The sequence below is a fragment of the Astatotilapia calliptera genome, chromosome 18 (assembly GCF_964374335.1).
Source record: "Astatotilapia calliptera chromosome 18, fAstCal68.1, whole genome shotgun sequence".
NCBI lineage: Eukaryota > Metazoa > Chordata > Actinopteri > Cichliformes > Cichlidae > Astatotilapia > Astatotilapia calliptera.
This window is the reverse complement of record NC_137439.1, coordinates 15756677-15775802: the sequence shown is the minus strand read 5'-3', so window position 1 is coordinate 15775802 and position 19126 is coordinate 15756677. Positions and strand designations below refer to the sequence as shown.

Sequence of the window (19126 nt, the reverse complement as noted above, 5' to 3'; positions counted from 1 at the left end):
TTTTATGCTGGCAAAGGTCTCAATCTTTCCACTTGTATGAAGGCTGGTTAAAACAATCCCTGTGACCAGTAAGTCCAACCCATTGTGGTATTCTCCAGAAAAGTTCTGGTGTGTCACAAATTCCATGACAGTTGTAGGTTTTTGTTTTTTTGGAGAGGAGATTCACATGTCTACATCTCAAAATTAAAAGTCTAATTTCTAGTTTAACCATATTTGACTCAATCGCAGGATTCATGACATGACGAAATGACAATTTAGTGCTTAAACAATGTTGATAAATGAATGCTCTCTGAGTTTTCAGCTCCCAGAGAACAACTATGGGCTGATAAATTCGCCTATTTAATGTTACGTAATACAATGAGTGAATAAGGAAGGTAGTGCAACAAACAGGGAGGCTCTTTTTTTTTGTTTTAATGAATGAATGGATTTTATTTAGAACAGCTCATCTTCTCTTATGCATGTTTAGGCCCCAAGCTGGTCAAACAGGTTCTGACTGGCAATGAAGAGAGAGCCATCAGTTAATCACCGCAACAGCTTTTTAACACACACACACACACACACACACACGCACACACACACATACAGTGTATGCACGCATAATAAGCAAGTAATTGATTGAGATTTAAATGATGGGTTCACTTGAGCAATTAACTCTGAAAAACAAAATATTCCTCCTCGTGATTATTAGAAATTGCGGTGCTGGCGTAATCCCTAAAGCACATTCCCAAACATGCCTGCTCTTGACAAAAGAAAGCCAAACAACTTGGTCCGATTTCTCAGACACACCTCACAACACATAACAGCTCATGCAGTTGTGCTAACCAAGACACATGTGATTCACATCACTGAGGGAAAAGAACAGGGTTTCTCAACTGGTATCAAAGGATAAAACTGCGTTTTTCAATCGCACTGTGTGTTTTACTTATGATGTTGTGCTGGGTTCATACACAATAAGCGCAAAAGGAAGCTAATCAGTGAGAATTAGGCACAAACAGCTGTCAACCGCCCTCCCTCTTCTTCCTCCTCATTAGCTGGTCCCTGAGGGTTCTCCCTGACATGAACCCTGCAGTCCAGCAGCCCAACACCAGAGTAACAGAGGCAGATGAGCAAAAGCAAGCTGACAGTTTTAATTAGAAGAGCCACGTGAGTTGTAATTAGCCCTCTAATTATTACTCAGATTGTGAAAACCAAACTGTAATAAACAAAAGGTTGTCGGGTTTTTGCAGCTGTGAATATTAATAAACCTGATCTGAACATCGTGAATGCTATTTTGCAAACAGAGACAATCACTTAGAGTATATATACATGCATATCTCCCAGTTATATATAAGCAGCCTGCTCCCTTTTTGAGTTATGAGCAGTGAAGGTGGAAAAAGACAGGTGAGGCTGATGGTTCAACAAATCTCCTCCAAGGGAAGATCAGACCTTGAGTGCCAAACAAGGAAGTAAAGCAAACAGCCAATTGGCCGAGCAAGCAGGCACACAGCCACAGTAAAGGTTCTCCTTGTCCACTTGGTGATTTCACAACTCTCTTGCAGGTGGTAAATGATCTGATATTCTATGACCATAAATGGACTTCCAGGAGCAACAAAAGAAAAAACAAATGAGGTCAAGCTGTGGGACATAATTGTTAAAATCTGAAAGAGTGCTCTATAATTGTGCTGGGAATAATTTGTGTTAGACTTTAACCTGGGAACCTTCTCCAAGTGAAAATGACTCATGTTGAATCACATTTACAATAAAAGTTTGCAGACGTGGTAAGCTACCTTCGCTCTGAAAGAGACAAACTGTTGCTAGTGAGGAAATGAACACGCAGACTGGAAATGACAGGAACCTGTTTAGTTGCTTTTTTAGTCCATAAACCGTTGATTCTGAAATGTAACCTACTGTCTGCAGCCTGCTATAATGCAAGGTTAAGGGTGGGGTTTCTTATGATGTAACTGATACTGTGACAAAGACTAATTGCAGATTGCTTCACTCATTCCAGCTGTACTGTCGTCACAAAACGTCCAGGAGGTAGGTGCAGGGAGTGGTACGGCATGAGTGTGCGGGTGTGTGCACTAGCATATATGCAAGTGTGCAACACTCTAAGCGGCACAAGCTGGATTGAGCTCCGTTGATCAGCACCCAGTCAGAGAATGACAAAGGACCTGATAAACCCGATCACGAGTCATCTAAACTTGCAGAAACGTCCAGTCGCATGTTTTGATGTTTACTTGGGAACTAGTGCTGGAAGTCGAAGGTGTGCGGGCACATATCTGTTTCTGGAGGCTATGGCATCTGCACCACTACATAAAAAAGAAACCATTGTTTAGTATTTGAGATAATTATCTCATTATGTCTTTAATAAACATTTACAAAGAGAATACAGAATAGAATAACTTTATTAACCCGATCAATGGAAAATTGTCTTTGGTTCACCATTCATACATACACACATACAAAACAACAATAAATAAACAGTATTGGTAATGACCAAAGTCCTTCTTCCCCCAAAGGGGGTTAATCGGTTGTCTGTCTGTCTGTTTGTTCGCAGCTTAGCACACACAACATGAATATATCTTAAAATCTTTAATTTTTTCAGCTTCTGGAAGCCAAAGAAATTCTGCCAATCCTGCTTCAATCATATGGATAAAGATAATAAAATACACCATTTTAATATGTAATACTTTAAGGTCATGGTCAAAGCTCAGTCATCAGCGTGTTGTATACAAAAGGCTGATGTCAGCATGTTGTAATAAAAACATCATAAAACACCAGAGTTTTAGTAGGCTATGGCCCTTGCCCTTCAGGGGAAGTTGTGCTCTCTGGTTGCTCTTGTTTGCTGTGTTGCTGTAATAAATCAGTGTGTGCAAGCCGTCTTTAATCAAAATGCTATGCTAAAGTGCAATTATTGTTGTTATGCATGAATCTTTAATTTTACTGTTTTGCAAAAAAGCTGAAAATACACCACACAAGTAATGGATTCCTGAAGAGAAAACGTATATTTGCAGTTGAATGTTCTGTTCATTTTTTACTTCTCAGAGAAGTCCTGTGTGCCAGCTCAAATATAGGTGACTTTGGTTTGTTATTTGCCTAATAAAGAACAACATCTTTTATATTTTTTCAACATTTTTTGATGACAGATTTAGAAAAGATTTCTGTTTTTTTGGTTTTTGTTTTTACGACAGGTGCTCTATTAAATTAGTCAAATGCGCTCCTCTTGAGATTTCAAGTCAATGTTCGAGTAGGCAAACTAGTAATCCTGGAAATTGGGCTGGAGAGAATTGAGACTGAATGTCTGTAAAGCATAAATATGAGCTGCAACATCCAGCATTGAAAAATGAAGTCAAGGCAAAAGTGCCAAAAACTGCAATTCCTCCCTCGGCCTCTTGAGGCTGGCTTCAGAAATGAGTCCATTTCACAGGTCCAAGCATTAAAATGCCCACCTTTAAAGCACAAATAAACATGTTTTCTGCCTAGTGAAAACAAAGAAAAACATTTTGGGCTTTTATAACTAATTCCTGTCTCTATAAAAACTATACTGGTGCTAGTTTTTATGACTCACCTGTCAGCTTAAAGCTGTCAAAGAAAAATGTGTGTGTGTTGCTGGAGGCCGCTAGCAGTTGCTAGGTGAAGATGTACATGTGCTGCACCAAAGGCCTTGCTGCGACCGCTTTGCATTCAATCTCATAGCGTGGTAACAAAACTGTGAAATCACAAACACCGTTTCCCTTGCACCTTTTGAAATAGGTTAGCTGTAGCGGTAAAATGTGTAAGTTTTACTGTGAAGGCGAACGTCTCAGGTTTTGGATTGTGTCATACTTTTTCAAGTTCCACTAAGGCTCAATGACTAGTTCGCATGAGCAGATTCCTTGAAAACTACAGGCAACCTGCTAACAACCAAAGCAATCACAAGGAGGCTTTTCCTGCAACACCATCAACCTCCAGCTACCATTAGCCAACCATTCGGGGAATACACATTTTTCATTAGCAGCTGGTGGTTGCTGATCGGTTTCTAGGCCTGTATGACTGAGGACTCAAAGGAATGGGTCAACGTTTTGGCGAATGCACATTTGTTTTCTGATGTAGGGGTTACATTAGAACATCAACACTCTCTATCCTGGTAAATAATGTTTGCTGAGCTCCAAATCTTGCACTTTTCCTTTAAAAATCTTTAAAATGACACATGAACTAAAGGGTAGGGCTGTGCGATATGACCAAAATCTTATATCCCGATATAAAACATCTATCGTCCCGATAACGATATAAATCACACAAATTTAACATTTTCTGTAAATTCTGTGAATCTCGGGCAGCTCGACTTGCGTGAAGTGTTTCCAGCTGGGCGTCGTGTAGCTGGAGTCGAGTGTTTTAACCGATGCACGATACTATACATTTTTAGACATAAGTTGTAAAGGCCGCCGTTTTCTTTGTGAGTATTTATTACACCGCGTGCTGCGGGGAAAAGCCTGTTCTAACGTTTGAGTCTAAGGTTTATTTTTTAGCACCTGACGGCTCTTTTTTGCTTTTCATCTGTAAACACTCTGCATACTTTTTCACGTGATTCCGTTTATTTTGAAAAGTCTCAACAGGATCTTGAGCTTTATTGTGAAAGGTTTATGTGGAAAATAAACAAGCGGACATGCGATGGTTTTACCGTCGTTGTTGCTAAGACAACGCATAAAAACAGGCACTTGTCCGTCGGTAGTGTGGTTATATTAAATATAAGAGAAAGAGAGAACTTTAAGAAATTAATATAGCCACTACAGTGACCATCAAAACGATGAAAAAAAATATTGCCGTAAAATTTTGCGACACCACGAAACAAACGATAGCCTAAAATGAAACCATGTTTTCTACAGTCAATGAATGAAACGATAGACGTTTTTATATCGTCATCCAATACGACTAAAGGGCTGTCGTATGTTTGTGTTAGCATAAATATTCTTAGATTATATTCGTAGACTGATGTATATAATGTAAACCTTTTCTTTGATGGTTGGCAAAATCATAATTATTTATTGAGAAAATGGGTACAAATTGCAACGGGCCACAACACCACAGTCAAAGCAGACAATATAGTGTAAACATTTGAGAGACATTAACCAAACAAGATGAGATCGAATGTACAATCTTACTCACTAAACCCAGACAAGAAAAGAAAAAGTCAGTTGCACAAATTTACATTTGAGGTCTTATTTGCATGTTTGGATGAAACTTAGCCCCCCCCCCCCCCCCCCCCCCCCCTTTAAGGCAATAACGAGTCCTCACGAAAGTAAACCAAACTTCCCTGATATCCCTCTAATGGTTTCCTCCAACAAAGTGAGCCGCCATCTACAAAATTAAATCATAATGCTTTATACCTTTCTGCAGACAACAGAAATGGTCTTGCCGCTTTCTCTTCCTCTCACTCACTACCTGCGATTCAATTATGCTCTGTCCAGAGTCTCATAATTACATTACCTGAAAACGTATACATGATTAAAGGGAGGTAACGATGCTAAGTGACAGGACTCTCTCAAGTCAACAGCATTACGGTAAAATATCTTGCACAATTCAATCTCCAGTGTATCCGCCACTTTTATAACAAATCGATGCCAAGATTAATTCACCTATTTAGAAGTACATGTGTATTGTAAGAGGATAGTGATGGGAAGAGAAGAAGAAACCATCTGCTTTAGTTGGCTTCGGTTTCAAGTTGACGATTACTGGTGTTGTGGTTATTTTAGTTCCTGAACCTTCAGATTTAAGGGAATTATAAATTTCCCAAAGGCAAGTAAGTTAATGATGCAAAAAAAAAAAATTCAAAGAAGTACATTCAAGCTCCCTTTTCCCTCGCTTATGTTTTCTGATTGGCTGAGATTGAGAAGGCACTACAAGTGGTCATATGTGCATTCAGTGGTGTTCATTCATATAAACATACTTTGTAGTTAGGATATCAGGAATTTTTAAGTCCTGCTTTTTTTTGCTGAGGGGAAATGCACTCTTCCTTTGCGTGGGAGTCATATCAATCCCTAAGAGAAAACATCTTCGGGCCTCAGAAAAGAAAAAGGGGTCAGTGTGGACTCAGAGGATACCCTCCCCTCCACACACACACATGGAGACACTCTCCCTCCCTATCCCCAATGAATGCAAAAACACAAGGCCCTCTGACATCTCAGGAAGTTGCTCTTGCATGGGGTTAGCTGGCTACCCCGCAACACTGAACCAGATGATTGTTAACAGTCGTCTTTAGGGAGAGGAGGACACGAAGAATGATTTAAACTGAACTTCATGTACTATTTGAGAATAAGAAGTGACTGAAAGGAAATGACAGGGGGGAAAAAAACTGAAACCAAAAAGAACAAAAAAAATGTCAGGACTGGTTTGTGGTTTAGCCAACAGAGAAGTAAATGTGGGACACCCGGCTGTGGGGTCAAACTGTGGAAAGAGGGTGTAAAGCTGAACACTTGACGTATGGCCGTGGATGACCTTTCCCTAAAGACCAACAAAGGGGACAAAACATAGGGGTGGACAGCTGTAGAAGACCAGCAAATGGAGGGTCTTACTCAATACATCACATGTCCTCATAACAGTTCAGTCCCAGTGACTGCATTTGTTGGCCCCACTGCAGATGGAGCGCAGTCAGTGAAGTTTAGCTGTTAAAAGCTCAGCAAAGTGACCAAATAAAGACCAAAAAGGCTCGTGTTTACTCTCTGCTCCTGATGATTCCTCTCTACCAGTCACTGAGACACTCCAGATACCTGTGGCTGGACCCATCATAATGTTTACTCTCCACCTCAGTGTGAGGAAACTGTGGATTTAGGTTCTGCACAAACACAGGAAAAAAGTATGTATACTCACTGCTGCATACTGTGATCAGCATTTTCAAGACCTTAAGGCAGTACACAGTGCTGGAAAGGCTACATTAATGGGATAATCAACTGACCTTTGGGAGAAAGCAGTGAGCTCGATTTATAAACGAAAAAAAAAAAAACTACTACTTTTCCTTAATTTAGGCAACAATAATCAATATTTAATATTAACAACAGGTCAGCTCACAGTGTGTGAAAGGACAAACCTCGACAAAGAAATAACACCTGATTATGAAGTTACCTTGAGCTCCACGAAACTCTATCAGCTCATTGTTTTGGTTTCTCATCCAACAGCTTTACCGTTTTGGTCCAGCAGTTTAGGTTATTGCACAATAATTCCACTGCGCCAAACATGATTTTGCTTAGAAGTTAATAGAAACCAAAACAGAATGAAAGGGACAGTGGATGCCAAAGTTTTGTTTGCCTAGTTGCTTGGAAAAAGAAAATCCTTAAAAAGCTTTGTTTGCTATCTTCTGCTTGTGTTTGTTAAATACTCATCGTGTGATTATATGTGTCATTTTTGTGTTTATAGCCTGCTGTGTTGCTGTTGAATGAAATGATGTGTTTTGGGGGGCACCATGGGCAGAAGTCTCAGACAAAGAGAATGAGAAACTAGAGAAACAAAAGCAACTGTTTGCTGGAGGCAAGAGAGAGAAAAAAGTGTGTTGGTTTTCTTTAACTTTCAGTGAACAAAGTTCACCCAATCCTTAAAAAATAAATATGTTACTGTATGTGCCTATTGACTTACAAGGGGCCTAACTCACTGACTTTCATCCTAGTTATTGTTTGAGCTTCTCCTGTGAATAATCAACATTTCTCTTCATAGTTAACAGAAGAGATAAACCTTCAGAAGGAAATTTGTGGGAAGAAAGTCGATTTTTCCGGAGTGAACTAAACAAAACTGTGCTCCTTCTACTCCAGAGCTGAAACACTTCTTGTATAAATGATGAGTATAAAAGAACAGCTGAAATAATTGAGGAATAGTTTTAATTAGGCGAGTCTCCTTCATAGCCTGTTGGAAAGTCCATTAGTGCTCAGTAAAGGCACCCATCAGCTCCACTGCTGTAACTCAAAACTCACCACTTCATCCCCATTTACATTCCAATAATGCACCCACCATTCCCCTGAAATGCTCCGACATTTAACCCACTTCCTCTTTAACATCCAGACATTCTCCCTATTGAAGACCGTTCTGGCCAAGACAACTCCCAGCCCCCCGACTTTTTCTCCTTCTCTTTCTCCTTCCCTGTTAAAACCATACTACTCTTCAATCCCACAGGAAGCTGGAGAGGAAGACTGAGCGAGTGGGCATCCAACCCCCCCCCCCCCCAAAATCCTCCTTTCCAACAATCATCATTGAGCCATGCCTGGAAAAGAAGAAATGAGGGTGAGTGAGAGCGAGAGCGAGAAAGAAAACCAACAACCACTAGCAAAAGTAGCCCACACACTTCACACATCGTTCCAGCAAGACAAAGCAGATGTGGATCGGGAAATCCCTGTTGGTTTAAGCATTCCCAGCCCAGTTCAACTGCCCCCAGGTTGGAGCACCTCAACACAGAGGACAGACAGATAACTCTCATCGACTGAAGTCCTCAGTTCATCCAAACAAAAGAGATAAACGCTCTTCGAGACACCCTTTCTGCTTAAGGACTTCTTATTTTTAGCCCGATAGCTGACAGGCTCATTTCTGTGTAGCTCTAGCCACTGCTTCACAGCGCTGCCTGCCAACAACTCTGTTAGAGCCTTAGTCATGTCTCCAGCAATTCTGCCCCACTGGAGTCTTCACAGAGAGTGACCCCATAAAAGGAATATTCTGTAAAAGCCCTGGGGTTTGTGTTAGTAAGCCTTGCTCTGTGGCTCATCCCTTACTCACAAATTCAGCCTGCGCTTTACACATCAGCAGGCCCCAAGTCCACCGATGAGTAGTTTCTTCCTCATCCACATTGGCAGAGGGCAAGTGTCAGGGACAAACGGAGCTCAGGGAATAAGTTTGTACAGCTGAGGAACTCTCATAATTTTTCAGCGCTGTGAAAGGGTATTTAGTTGCGTGTTGTGTTGTACTTGCCAAAAGCATGACCGATTTAATTTGCACAGAAATGCTTTACAGTTGAGCTACGTCTTCCTGGTGACACACAGCTAAAAATGCTTGAGATGCTATGGTGGGCCGCTGCCAAGCACATGAATCCAGGGAGTGCTCTGTTAAAACCTTTGGAGTATTTTCATCTCCACAATAGAAGCATGACTAGCAGGGACTGACAGAAAGTGTTGGTAGTTTTTCATCGAACACCTCTCTCCAAAGCCCGCAGCTCAGTTTTCTTCCATTGTTAACGTGCGGGGCGTTCTCCTTTTCCTGACAAAAAAAGCACATCACACATGCAGCTCCAAAACAATGTCCAAAGCTTGCTTGCTTAAGTTGATTATGACTGAGGAGGCCACCCCCTCACTAGAGACAGAGAAGGGCGTTTGCACAACCTCAGGCCTGGCTGCGTTGCGTCAGTCATCAAAGGCATGAGACTTGGCAGACTAGACTCTTTTCTCGCTATCAGCTACACTGCTGAACACAAGGACCACGGCTCGGATGCACAGTGTATAAAACACACACTACAAATTCTAATGACTACACCAGAGGATGGACGATAAGTGTGCACGCCGGGATAAAAACAAAAAAACAAAACAAAAAAAACTTTCCAACATTAAACCTGCAGAGATAGAAGAAGAAAAAAATAGGCAACCATCTTCAAGCCTTCCCCTATGGCCGCATGCCTGTCTTCGAACAGACAGGCATGCGGCCTAAGCATGTCTTTTATACTGGCTAAAAATAAGTTAAAACTCAGTTCTGACTATGCACAAGCCTAAATCCCCACTCTCCCAGGTAGATTTCCTTTAAAATAAACAAATAAAATTAGGGAAATTTGCTTGAGTGCAAATTTCTAGAGCAGGCATAGATAAGTTGACATATCTGAAAGCTCAAGAGCGGCTACTAAATGGACCTTGAGGTTAAACTGACTTAACCTTTAAGCGAGAAGGTCTCTCAAGTGGCGGAAAAAGGAAATCTGAATGTCTCATCTACCATAATCAAAAGCCTCAGTCTAGTTCCTCAGTGAACCTTGTAGTAACCGTGATTTAAACACAGCTCAGCAGATGTAAAGATGCTTCCAACTCCAAACACAGAATCCCATTTCAGATTTGTCACTTTCTTTTTCAAATTGACCAGCAGTTGCCAAACATTTATTACTTTGATCATTTTATAGCTCAGAAGCATAAGGAATCAGTGGATTAAACAGTAACCAACGTGGACAAAAAAGGAAGAAAGAAAGACAGCAAAGATGGCTTTCTAACATCAATATTGTCAGTGACTCGAGTGTTTAAAAGGAATCTAATTTAGTCGCCTGCTTACGTGTCCTCTGACCTGAAAACCCAATTTGGTTTTAAGTATTTTTAATCTTGTGTAAATCTTGGTGACTGATAATAAGAATAATACTAAAACAAGTGGATTGATATGACAAAAAAATAATAATCTCAGACTCCTGCCTAATCAGCTCAGGAAGAGGTTGTTGATGAAGTGGATACAGTGACAGTTCAGCGGGCTAATCCTACTTCCTGGCACTGGTCCAGGTTTGCACTCTCCAGGGCATATCAGCCCTACCCATCCTCCACCCAGCTGAAGTGGTTTGTTATGAAAATGAAAATGGAGGTGTATATATTGACCATTTATCAGTAATGCTTTAAGAGTGATACGATTTGTGGGTATATAAAATATGTGAGCTTGACTAATGGTTTAGTGGGAAGTCTCGCAATGACAGGGTTGGGTTCAATCTTTTTTTATTGAAGGAAACGCTGCCAGTGAAGGAGTGCTTGTTTTTTTTTTTTTACAAGCCTCTGGCTTCAATTATGAAAACATGCAGTAATGAAGATGTTCCGCTCAAAGTCCCACCAGGAAATTAATTCTGAGCTCAACGAAACATTGGTGTTGTGAAACCTACCAGGCAATTAGAAAAGGTACCTCACGAGGGGCGTTGAGTATATTACATTTTAGTGCTGCTGGAGTAAAACAAATCAAGGATCAACTCTGTAGAAGTCACTGCCACAGCTACAATATCATGAACAACGCTGTCAGCTCATCTATAAATGGCTGCGATGAAACACGTTTTACGATGGTGATGAAATCGGCGAGAGGTGATGCTGGCTTCTAAAATGCTGGAACCAAAGCAAGAGAAGAGCTGATCTTCTTTTCCTCCTCTAACACACCCTGCCACAAAACTGCCAACAGTGTTATAACTGCTCGTAACTGAGGCAGAGGTTTATCATAAGGAAGGACGGTTATTCACTTGTCAGAATTGTACTTTACTTGCTATCAGGAGATAACCTGGTGGTAATCACAGAGCTCTTTCTGTTTTGGAGACAAACCTGTAGGCATAAACATAAGCCTCATTTCTTTATGTTTTGCTTCCAATGAGATGTCTTTACTTGTAGTTTTTTAAAGTGATTTTAGAAATACATAATTTGTTCTTTCAACGAATCTCCCAAAAAATGCCAACAATAGCGCAGTTTGAGTTTGATAAGCATAAAAATAGTCTTTTAGCACCAACAGGTTGAATCCCAATGAGCTATTAGCTGAGAACTTGGCATATCTCAGCATGGTCAGCAGTGTGTCCTGAAAAGAATGTGAAGAAACTGGACAAGGACTAAACGATAAGTCCTAATGCATTTGGTGTCCAGCGGTTCTTCTTTTGATATGATATACTGGCTGAAATTTGTGGTGCAGTAGTCCCTCGTTTATCACAGGAGTTACGTTCTAAAAATAACCCGTGAAAGGTGAAAACTGCGAAGTAGTCAGCTTTATTTTTTACAATTATATATATAGATGTTTTAAGGCTATAAAACCCCTCACTGCACACTTTATACACTTTTGTTAGACAGGCATGAACATTGTCACACTTTTCTCTCTTGTTTAAACACTCTCAAAGTTCGACCTTCATAGAAAAATAAGTCCAGTATTATAGAATGAAACCAAAGATCAAACCCTGTTTTCTGGTTCAGAACATGGGAATGGAGCAGCTGTGAGAGAATTCAGCATTAATGAATCAATGGTATGGAAGTGATAGAAGCAAGAAGAATAAGTTGAGTAAAGTTTGACTTATCTGAATGTTTTGTTTTCGCTTAATGCGCCTTATAATCTGTAAAATACAGTAACTTCTACCTTCCTTTAGCATGTCCAGAAGTCCAACTTTTTGAGTGATGGTTAACATCTTCTTCTGCCTTTTGGGTGCTACCACAGATGCGTTCGACGGTGCAAACGTTTCGTCATCATTGTTGTGTTTGTTGTGGAGAAAACTTACAAACATACAGTACAGCACTTCAGAGTCACCCTGCCAGCAATCAAAGATTTACGTAAATTTGACAAGCTGAACGCATTCTGTACTGTACAGGAGACACGGCACGAGATTGATTGACAATTGTCTACAGCCAATCAGGACGCAGAACACAATGCGCTGTAAAAAAAAGAAAAAGAAAAAGAAAAAAGCATGCAAAATTGCACACAAAAAAATCTGCGAAACAGCGAGGCCACGAAACGTGAACCGCGTTATGGCGAGGGACCACTGTATTAGACTATTGGATGTGCTGCTTTACAATCTATTACATTCAGTTATATCAGTAGACCTGTCCCAGCTTTATTTGTATAGGAATCTGAATGATTAGCTGTACTGATCATTAACACAGTTAAAACAATACTTAAATATCAGTGTTTTAGCACTGTAATATGTAACACTGTGTGCCTTAGTGGAGCTTTTCATTTCCAAAAAAACTCTTATATCTAACTTGGATTTGCTGCCCTGATTCAATATCAGCTCAACTGATTCCGCTATTCACGCAGCAGCCTCATGAATTTGAGCTAATAGGCATGCCTTTCTTCTCCCTGTTGACACAGGGTTGTAAAGTCATGTCCACATGACAAGATAAGGTCAAAGAAGACGACAAAGTCTTGAATAAGGAACCCTTTGTCCAGACTTGGGGTTTCTGAGGCTGATGTATTCATGTTTCCTTTTCTTTGTGTGCGTTTCTCAGTCAAGCGCGCACTCCTATTACCTTATTTAGAAGGCAGCCACAAACAGACTATGAATGTTGTTTCATTTCGAGCTTTAAAATTTGCTTTAGGAAAGAATCCTTCCTGTTAGGGAAGCTCACCACAGTTGGCACCCAGTAAGCTCAGATCAATCTTCAATGACAGGAAAAGGAGGTCTAGACTGGAATAAAAGAAATAAGTTAAGAGATTCTGAATGTCTGTAGATGTGAGCATAGCACATGACCACACAATTTTCCTGTGTACATAGAGTTTAAACTAAATTCATGAAGTCAACAAGCCTATTTTATCTTAATGCCGAAGTGTAAGCCGAGCTGAACGACAGAGAAAAGGTAAAAACATCACTGAACCTGTTTTTCTTTTCCACACTGAACACACAGTACATGCCAAATTCTTTGGACAAAACAAGACAAATCCCTTTTGTTTTCTATTTGACTAGAAATTACTCAACAGCACTACCTTTTCAATCTATAAAAGGGAGTCGTCTTGTCTTGTCTGTCTTGATTGACATGACATGCAAACTTTTAATGGAGCATATAATGCCTTAATAACAGAGGAAACACTCTTTTTCATAGATAATAAAAACTACGGACCAGACAAGCCTGATCAGAACTCCTTTGAAAGGCATCAGGATTTATGTTTGCAAAAAATTAAGCTGATAAAGTTTGATGTTCACTCTCAAGCCAAGCTTTACACAGTCAGCTGCATGAAGTCAATTTAAATCAGTTGAAGCAGAACAATTTTACATCAGTATCTGTCAGCACTGTTAGGAGTGAACATGGAAAAAACAAATCTTTTGAGCAAAAAAATGGACCAAAGCCAATGCACGCCAATAAAAAAAAAATAGCATAATGCTTCTGGTTAAATGCTCTTGGGGACCTCTAACATCCTTTTGTAATCAGGAAGAGAAGCAGGAAAGCCCCTCTCTTTACACTGCAAAGTGGTGAACAATTAAACATCCTGGACCTTTAATGCAATAGTTTTTGACAAACGCTGGGACTCATATACATAACCTGGACTAATTAACCATATTGTGTCACAAGGTCCAAACCTCTAACACAGTCTCACATTAGTGAATCACGCTCAGACCGCACAGGAAGAGCCTAAATGCTATTAGGGAAGCAAGTTTCTGAGATCGGCCACCACCCCTCACAAACAATGCTTTCTTCTGAAATATTCTGAGATGGACATTTATTTGTGAAGCTATTGTTCTCGTCCCTGTAGGGGATTCCTCTTCTAGCCGGGATGCAGTTTGAAGCATCGCGCCTCATAATGACGTGGAGGTCAACAGAGGTGACGACACACCTGCAGGAGGTCTGCAGGATAATGCTGAGAGACTCTCATCTGCAATTTGGATGCTACACTGAAGCGGCAGCAAACTAAAAAAAGAAGACGAGGCCTCTTTGATGAACAATTAAACGAGGACACGGATAACAAAGTCAAAGATCGCACTCCATCCTTCTGATGTTTGTTTGCGTATCCCGACTTTCCTGCTTGTCTCTGCTGCTGCGATTCTTCCTTTGATCTGTGCACAACCCCTGTCCGTCCCATTGACATCTCAATGACATGCACATCTATAGAGCTCAACACTGAATACAAATACAGCAACCTATTTCTTTCTAAAGAAAAACGTGTTTCAGAACAGGCTATGCAGTGTGGCAGAACCATGGCTTTCATTCAGGCTAAAAGCCTGCAGGATGGAAATATGTTCAGCGCCCACTTTCCAGCTAAAGTCAGCTTACTGTTTCAGCAGTTTCACTGCAGCTTAACCCAAGTTTCATATTTACACATGAGGCACTCCTAGAAAAACACTGATTATCAACACACTGTGAATTTCTAGTACATTATGAATCAGATGTGAGCTGCTGTATGGCATGTTTACCAAAGATAAAGACATTTTTCAGCCAAACAAGGGCTTGAAGCATTACTCCAAAAGGAAAAAGAATGAAATCAGACAAAAGTGTGACAATCCCACAACGCCCCTTTCCCCCCCCTACCTCAGCAAAGCATTCTTTAAGACATACAAATGCAGTCATAATAAAACTATTGGAGCTTTGGCCTCCTTTCCCTTTTGACACGACACTGCACTTGATGAGATGACAGATAGCAGAAAGCCTTTTTTTCCAGCTCAACTCTGGGTCTCTTTCCACTGAATACTCCATGCACAACCAGCGGATCATGGAAAGGCCATAAAGTGCTGCGGATGGCTTTGCTACCATAAGTAACCCAATAAGTAACCCACATATCTAGCCCCTTACTCCATGCTGGTTTCTCGTTAATGTATATAAACTACAGAATGGGTAGCATCTTTAGTTGTTGCAGTAAAAACACTGGCTTACTGACTGAGAAAACAAAGTTTTTAAAGACTGCAATCCACGCCACTTGAGGCTGACTCCAAAAGCCAGACAATCCCCATTGCCACTATAAACACATATCTCAATATGAACATTAATCTGCAGCAATGGTTGCAGTTCTTTTTGTTTTGTTTTTTTTAGTATTCTAGCTGTTTGGTTTCAATCTGTCCTCCTTTTGTAGTCTGAATTCTTTTGACCAGTCATGTTTGAGCAAGCCTCAGTTGCCTTGAGGTAAACAGTCTGTATGGTAAGGAGGGATGGCATTTGCATAAATGCTGTGAATATCCATTGGTTACTGTCTATAAACTATCGAGTCTTCAATGAACAAGATTCTGTTTGTGGTGTTGGAGGCTTTTGGAGCATTTAATGGATAATATTGCCTAAAGTCTACACGCTACACCCCAGAAAGCTAATTCTGCTCATCTGGAGAAATGTTTCATCACTCATTGAAGAAACTTCTTTAGGCTTTCGAGGATTTCTGGGTTTATGCTTCATGGTAGTGGAACCGAATGCATAACATTTACAGAAGTGCAATACTACTTGACTTGTAGGTCGACACAATAGATTTTATTGTCTTTTCAGAAAAAAAAATGAGGTAAAAAGAACAAAAGCTGCTTCACTTCTAGGCTTCCTCTTGATGACATGGATGTCTAGCCTCGGGTGCGTCTGCTACACAGCACAGATCTCAGTTGCTCGACAAAAGTATCAGTGCTGCCAGATCCCCTGCTTTCTACAGAGGCACTATTGTCACAGGGTGAAACCGAAATCCTGCACCTCTGCAGCAGTCTATGCTGCTCAGACCTGGTGCAGTTCATCAAAGCAAGCAGAGAAGGCGGAAGAAGGACGAAGAAATTATATTCCTGCTCCCATGGCCCAAACATTAAGGAAAAAAAAAACCAACATGATTTCTGACAATGACTGCAGCAGATGTAAATCTGGGAAGGTCATCAGCGGACCTGCAAGAGATAGCAGCAGCCACAGCAGTACTTGGATCACTCAGAACACTAAAATGCATGCAAGATGTTCTAGGATTACACAAGATCATAAACTATATTTCACTACTAACATTCATCCAATCCTAGAAAAGAAATGGGTTTCTTAAAGTGATGAAAAAAGAAAAGAAAAAAAAACAGATGACTTATGGGGGAAGCTGGCTTGTTACACAGGGAAAAGCACTTACTCAGGATGCACTGCAGGACTGAAATGTTGTCATGAGTCAGCTTAACTTTTGCAGGTGTGCAAGCAGATGTAAATGCAGTGATTGAGGCAGACTTCCTCCTATCTTTCTATCGCTTTCTGTCAAGAACTTGATTAACCTGGGGGGGAAGCATATTGATATAAGCGGGTTACATTGTGTCAAAAGCAAGCGAGGGAGCCTCGATTTGGGATTAAGGATTTAGCTCTTGACATGCTCCTGTGATTAGTTTCATCTTTCACTGGTTAACTCATGTGTCAGTTAGAGTGGCTCTTAGGAAGGTTTTACTGCATATTTCCGGCTTGGCATCATTCTACAAAAAAAGTAGAAGTGCTTAGAAATTTTTGAGTGCACAATAAAAAAAATATATAATCATCGCCTTTGCAGTACAAAGCCAGTCACAAACAGTCACAAAGGAGTAATCATTCTAAAACCATTTAGCGAATGTGAAATAAATCATCCGTTATTACTTGCGGTCGGCTGCTGGGCGAAGCTGTGGGCATTACTCGCAATAACAAACTAATTATGCCAGTGTAAGGAACGAGGAGCTTTTCCATTTTGCAGCAGGAACACAAGAGTGACAGGCGGGCGTCCTGAGGGAAAAGCTTCTGCATTATCAAATCTCAAATTCATTTCCAAAAGCCTTAATGGCCTGTCAGTAGCACCCCTAGAAACAGGTGGGCTAAATGGGCGAGCAAAGTGGAGAAATGTAATAAGCTAAATCATCACAGATGGCAACTTTGGCTGATTTAAATGCTTCTTTGGATTACCGGAGCTATGCCTCCAAAGTAAATATCAGAATCAGAATCAGAATCAGAAAGGGTTTTATTGCCAAATGTTCAGCGGGTTTACAACATTAGGAAATTGCAAACATATTGTTATAAATATGAAGTTATGATTATAATAAATACAAAGTTACATCTGTAATGCTTCTTGAATCTTGCCAGCGACCACAAGTTTGATCTCAACTGTAACGCTCCTAAATCTGATGTAACAGAACTGAAGCACGGCAGTTCTGCATGTATTTTAGCTCTACCAGGTGGCCTCTTCAGTGAAACCTTTAAAAACCTTTAAAAAAAAAATGCCGCTGATTGTGTTTCCATGACAGAAACTCAGTTCCAGCACAGAGACCTCCAGGGTGAAATAGGTCACATGATCTGTAAACTTAGATAAAAAAAATTAATAAAAAAACAGGAGTTCAAACACAGAACAATATGCAAAAAAGTTTCCATGATCGCAACCAATTTCAAATTGTTCTAAACTTACATTTTCCTTTCTTTCTTTTTTTGCTTCTTCTAAGTGTAAACCACTGGCCAGATGTTCATTTGCTTCCCAGCAACACAAACACATTTTAATAGGTCAAACAGACACTGCTTAGTTAGACTGACTAGTCAAGCATCCCTGGAAAATGTGCATCTGCCGGTCTTGTTTTTTAAAGTCCAAAGACTACACTCTCCTTGATGTCCTAAGAAAACGACCCTACTTTTTTCTAAAGCTTAAGCTGGAGTGGCATGGTGATGACCATCACTTTACAACAAAAAAGGCATTGGATCAAATCTACCAAACATCTGGGGCATTTACTGGGGAGTTTGTCCTGTGTGGGTACTCCCACAGTCCAAAGACATGAATGCTAGGTTAATTGGTGATTCTAAATTGCCCATAGGTGAAAATATGTCTTTGTCTGTCCAGGATGTACCCCACCTCTTGCCCTGTGACAGCCAGTATAGTTTTCAGAACAAGTGTGACCTTGGAGAAGAAAATGTATGAATATGACATCTCCACAAATATCACAATAAAAATATTGAGAAGGTGTGCCCGTAAAAATGTAAAACATCAGGAAAAGTAATTAAATACTAGAAGGCGTAACACACCCGCGCCCCCATTACTACCATAGTAATATCATGTATATCCAGTCCTACAGTAAGTAGACTGGTATCAGCATGTCTTTACACATACACATGTAAATCTCCCCAAGACAAGACTATAATCCAAGCACTAAACAGCTCAAGTTTTCAAGTGTTCATCATGTAATTATTAATAAACTCACTCCATATTTGGTTTCTTCTCAAGTTACTGGATAAACCTGCAGCACAGCGATGGCACGACCCCCCCTAGTAACTAGTATTTGGACTTTTGATTCCAAAGGAGCGTCATGGAGATGTATTTGCCATCTTGTTCAAATCAATTTGACTGCTCTGGACACTGTGTGCTAGTTAAAACACAGCGTGGCACATAGAAACATCTGTCTCAGCCCCTGGCCAAAAACACACGAATCAACAACAACAACTTGAACTGTCAAAAACATATGTTGCAGCTCACACTTCACTGGAAATTCAAATGGGATCAGTTGTAAAAAAAAAAAAAAAAAACTAACAAAAAGAAGTGTAATTAAACCTAATAGTACTGCACAGCGTATCTGTCATCACAGCTGCTCATCACTAATCTTCTCTTGTCTTAATAAAATTCCAAAATCCTTATTTACTGTGGGAGACTTGCTGCTGCATGAAATGTCCAGTTTGTTTAGAAGCCCAGAAATATTTAGGGACTCTGTCTTTTTGGCTCGCAAACACTTTTGATTTGTTATGGTTCTCTTCAAAGCGGCACTGGTCTCCACTCGTGGAACCAGACAGGAGAGATGGGGCTTGCACGTGGGCCGGTG

General features: G+C 40.4%; 1 protein-coding gene across 1 annotated transcript in view; it reads right to left on the bottom strand.

Moving 5' to 3' along the window:
* Positions 1-19126, bottom strand: part of egfra (epidermal growth factor receptor a (erythroblastic leukemia viral (v-erb-b) oncogene homolog, avian)) — a 43841-nt gene that overhangs the window by 23378 nt on the left and 1337 nt on the right. The gene's annotated exons all lie outside the window — the stretch shown is intronic.